Below are 5998 nucleotides of genomic sequence, written 5' to 3' on the forward strand. Positions count from 1 at the left end.
TTTTGTTTTTCTGTAATTTGTTATGGTCATTGAACAAAGCTATCAAGTTAAAATTTATCCTAATATTTTGTATGGCAATGGATCTTATTCCTTAATTGAAATACAGTGAACCCTGAATAAACTGAATCCTGTATTAACTAAAAACCAGTATAAACCAAACATGTTTGATGCACCGTCATAATATTTTATGTTTGTTGTGAACCTGATATAACCGAACATCGGCCAAAACCGAACAAAGACCTAAGTCCCGAAGAGGTTCGGTTTAAACAGGTTTCACTGTAGATCATACATTGACTCCCTATTCTACCATTCACAAAGTGAGTGATATACTGTAATAACCTAAATGGGCCATTAGTCTCTTCGTTGGTATTTTCCATTATAAGAAAATAGTTTATTTTTGTTTAAAAACATAAATAAATATTTATTTCAAATATTGGCTTGTTACAATATCATTCAGGAGTCCAAACTCCTCCTGATTTTCCCTGATACAATCCACTAATCACTCAGGGTAGTGATTAGTTGCAAAATACATATTACATTTTTTACATCATATATATATTAGATAATATCACTTAATCACTTAATATGACTATTCATATGTTTTCTTATAGTTGCTAAAACATTACTTTTAATTTTTAAACATACTCTTCTATTGAACTCATTGAGAAAAATTGAGAAAACATTGACATTTTTTGTCTTTTGATCAGATATGTAGTAGGCTTTGTAAATTGAAAACCCCACAATTGTTAAAAAATAGTATAAGTCAAAATATTCTTCTCCAGAAGTTTTATATCCAAATACTAAGAGTCTTAGTTTTATCTTAAAAGTTATTTTACTGTTCTTGAAAACTTCATTTATTTTATTCCAAAAAAGTTTTAAATACGGACACAGTATAAGGAAGTGATCATAATCTTCTTCTTGTGTACAAAAATTACAAGAACTATTGTTTACAATTTTCCACCTGGATAACAGTTTCTTTGTAGGTAGAATATGTTGTAGTAATTTCCATCTAAAAATTCTAAGTTCATTTTCTTTTAAATATCTGAATAAAAATTTATATAGATAGTTTTGATATAACACATCATCTATATCAAATATACGCAGCCATTTTTTGGGTCCAATAGCTGGTTCAAATTTTTTATTTATCAGAGACTTATATAAAAGTTTATTTGTTAATGCTTCTAATTTTATAGGTAAACCATCCAATATAAATTGGTTTCTTTTTATATTAACAATACTTTTTATAGAATTTTCTGATTTTAAAATTGCTGCCCAATCTGATTTTCTTTAATCAGTTTTGGTACAATTTTTTTCAATGGTTGTGCTAGAGCGTAAGATAGAAGTTTCATGTCAATATTTAAAAGAGAAATAGGACGGTAATTATCTAGTGTAAATGGATCACATTTTCTCACCACTTGGGGTCCGTCGTCCGTCGTCGCCGTCGTCGTAAACTTTTTAGATTTTGAACTTCTTCTAGAGAATCACTGAATGGAAAGAAACCAAACATGGCATGAATGTTCCTTACGAGGTGCTGAACAAGTGTTGTTAATTTGTAGCCGATCCATCATCCAAGATGGCCGCCAGCGGGGGGACTTAGTTAAACATAGGACCCTATGGGAAATGCATACACATGACTTCTTTTAGAGAACCACTGAATGGAATGAAACAAAACATGGTATGAATGTTCCTTATGAGGTGCTTACCAAGTGTTGTTACTTTGTAGCCGATCCATCATCCAAGATGGCCACCCGAGGGGGACTTAGTTTAAAATAGGACCCTATGGGAAATGTATACAAATGACTTCTTTTAGAGAACCACTGAATTGAATGAAACCAAACATGGCATGAATGTTCCTTATGAGGTGCTGATCAAGTGCTGTTACTTTGTAGCCGATCCATCACCCACGATGGCTGCCAGCGGGGGACTTAGTTTAACATAGGACCCGTGGGAAATATATACAAATGTCTTCTCTTAGAGAACCACTGAATGGAATGAAATAAAACATGGCATGAATGTTCCTTATGAGGTACTGACCAAGTGTTGTTACTTTGTAGCCGATCCATCATCCATGATGGCCGCCAGCTGGGGACTAAATAGTTTAACATAGGACCCTCGGGAAATATATACTAATGCCTTCTTTTAGAGATCCACTAAATGGAATGAAACCAAACATGGCATGAATGTTCCTTATGAGATGCTGACCAAGTGTTGTTACTTTGTAGTCAATCTAACATCCAAGATGGGGGACTTATGAATGAAAGCAAACATAGCCGGAATGTTCCTTTCCTTATTATAAGCCAATTTTTTAATTTTTTTTATTTGATTGCAAAAACCAACGTAGAATCAGGTTAGTGATATAGGCTCTGGAGAGCCTCTAGTTTAAATAAAAGCGTTAATACACTTGTACGCTGTGAATATGTAAGTGTTAGATCTTTGTATCCAATATTAAGAATGTTAACAACTATTAACTATAAGTTATCCCAAAATTTTGTTTAAAATTCAACGGTTAAACCGTCTAAACCAGGGGATTTATTAAGTTTCATTTTGTAAATAACATCTGAGCATTCTTCTACTGTAATATCCCCATCGCAGAGTGATTTATCATTTTTATCCAATTCTTTATCGAGTTTGTCTCAAATACATTTTTGTCGCTTGATGTTTTATCAGGACTTTGCGTCGAGTATAACTTTTTATAGTGTTCTCTAATACTACAATTTATATTACTTTGATCCGTTAAAATCTCACCATTTTCCCCTTTTAATTTATTGATTGACTTTTTTATCTGTCTCTGTTTTTCTAAACCTAAATTTGTTTTCCCCAAATTCAACCCATTTCTCTCGTGATCTTATTTGAGCACCTTTAGCCTTTTGTTCATAAATTTTAGCAATATTATTTTCAAGTTCTTCAATATCTTTATCTAAAACGTTTTTCTCAGAATCTTTTTCATTTCTTATTTTCAATTTTATTTGTTTTTTCAAGAGTTCGTAAGTATTCTCTTGTAAATTTTGCTTTAGATTTACAATAAGCTATAGTTTCCTCCCTTTAATATTTTCTATTTTAAATAAATCCCATGCGAAACCAAGATTTTTAAAATTAATTGTATGCAGTCATTAACTTCTAATATAGAATTATTTATTTTCCAGTACCCCCTTCCCTTTTCTGATGCACCAGTTCTAAACTTCATAAAAACACTTTGCAGATCCGTAGAATCAATAACTGCAGGTTTAATTTTACAACATTCTACTAGTGGTATGAAATCTGAACCTATCAGAATCATATCAATCCTACTTGCCTGTGATTTATCTTTTCTTCGCCAAGTATATTGTTGTTTATTTTTATTTGGATATCTCCAAAGGTCTGTTTAGTTATTTATTTTTTATTAAAGATTTTAAACTATTTACTGATTTGACATTTTTTCTGTCTATCGCTTTCATCTTATCATTGAAATCTCCCCCCATAATCGTAATTCCTATCCCTTGTTCTTTTAATGTATTATTTACTTTTCAGAAAAATATATTTCTATTACTTTTACAATTAGGTGCATATATTCACATTAGTGTAACAAGAGTGCACACGCCTTCTTCATTCATTGATATTATGTTGATAGTCCTAAGTATAAAGCTTTATTAAAAACTGTCACATAAACTTAACATTAACCAAAATAACTAAATAAAGACCAATGAAGCACGAAAATGAGGTCAAGGTCAGATGAACTATGACAGGCAGACATGTACAGCTAACAATGCTTCCATGCAACAAATATAGTTGACCTATAACTTAAAATTAAAAAAAAATAGACCAAAACACAAAAACTTCAAAACTGAGCAATGAACCGTGAAAATGAGGTCGAGGTCAAATAAAACCTGCGCGACTGACATATAAATCATAAAATATTTCCATACACCAATTATAGTTGACCTATGGCATAGAGTATTAGATAAAAAGACCAATACTCAAAAACTTAACTTTGACCACTCAACCATGAAAATGAGGTCAAGGCCAGATGACATCTGCCCGCTAGACATGTACACCATACAATCATTCAATACAACAAATATAGTAGATCTATTGCATAAAGTATGAGAAAAACAGACCAAAACACATGCAAAATCCAAACTATAACCACTGAACCATAAAAATGAGGTCAAGGTCAGATGACACCTGCCAGTTGGACATGTACACCTTACAGTCCTTCCATACACCGAACATACTAGCCCTATTGCTTATAGTATCTGAGATATGGACTTGACCACCAAAACTTAACCTTGTTCACTGATCCATGAAACGAGGTCGAGGTCAAGCGAAAACTGTTTGACAGCCATGAGGACCTTACAAGGTACGCACATACCAAATATAATTATCCTATTATTTATAATAAGAGAGAATTCAACATTACAAAAAAATCTGAACTTTTTTTTCAAGTGGTCACTGAACCATGAAAATGAGGTCAAGGACATTTGACATGTGACTGACGGAAACTTCCTAACATATGGCATCTATATACAAAGTATGAAGCATCCAGGTCTGTCACCTTCTAAAATAAAAAGCTTTCAAAAAGTTAGCTAACACCGCCGCCGCCGGATCACTATCCCTATGTCGAGCTTTCTGCAACACAAGTTGCAGGCTCGACAAACACGCTTTCATCAATTTCTACATTTAAAAGAATTAATCGTTCCTTCTACATCGTTATGTTTATTTATCAACTTATAATTCAGTGACTTTTTAATGAGAATAGTCACACCCCTACTAGAGATCGTTCCGTGACTGCAAAATATATCAAAATCTGATTTTTTTTCTTATTTCTGTTTCTATGTTTTCATCAAAATGAGTTTCTTGTAGAAGACAGATAGAAGTATTTTGACATTTAATCCATTCAATTACTGTGTCTCTTTTAGCTTTATTTTTAGTACCATTTACATTTAAACTACTTAAGTTTATTAGAAATTTAGACGCCATTTCAAAGTATAGTTTCATATAATTATATTACTTCCTCACAAAACTGTCCATGCCTGCAAACAATACAATTAAAACACATGTTTATAACAATCATATAGAAATCAACAATGCATATCACTCTATTTCTATAAACATAAAAAGAACAATTCATCAAGCTACCTTAAATTACAGGTAGCAAATAAAACACGCTACCTGTGAATACGGCATTTAATTTACCGGCCTGATTTGACCTTGTTTTGTAAAAATCAATAGACAATAGAATTGACACTGAAACAATCAACATCAACGTGTGATTTGTTACAGCCTTACAATGACTTTTTGAATGGATATATCTGTTTGATATACGTGTCTTATTCACATAATGTGTGTTTATACTTTTATTTGAATATTTAAAGTGAAATGGAGAATGTAAACAAATTTAGGATAATAACAATTCAAAGTTTTATTGCCATATGAACTTTACAGTTTGTGACATAATATAACAACAACAAAAACAAATAAAGACAACAACTAAGTAACTCAATATATATACACAAATTCCGGTAAATATTAAAGGGTCCACTGTCCTCAGTTCCATTGACTTTTTTTATAAAGGATCCTAGTTTATTTACTTGTGTTGGTGTTGATGGGTTAAGTATATATATAACATTGTCAGTGAGATTAGCAAATGAATAACTTTCTCTGTTAATGCAATCAAAATATGTAAATCTTATATTTGAATTATGAGAACAATTTATTAAGAAATGTTTCTCATCATCTAGTACTTTGCATTTTTTGCAAAGTCTCTCTTCGCGAGGATTTTAAAATGCCTCCCTTTTTCAATTAATAATGAATGGTCACTGATTCTAAGTTTTGTAATTAATTTTCTAAATTCAAAGTTTGGGTTAGAGAGGTAAGGTTTGATCAATAGATTTGGCTCAAGTGCTTTATAAAAAATTAATTTACTTTTATCATCAATAGATGTTAACTTATTTATCAACAGGTTGTTGTAGTATGAGTTTATTTGGGGTTTAATATAGCTTTTAATATTTTTTAATTGTTT

The sequence above is a fragment of the Mytilus trossulus genome, unplaced genomic scaffold (genome assembly GCF_036588685.1).
Source record: "Mytilus trossulus isolate FHL-02 unplaced genomic scaffold, PNRI_Mtr1.1.1.hap1 h1tg000210l__unscaffolded, whole genome shotgun sequence".
Classification (NCBI taxonomy): domain Eukaryota; kingdom Metazoa; phylum Mollusca; class Bivalvia; order Mytilida; family Mytilidae; genus Mytilus; species Mytilus trossulus.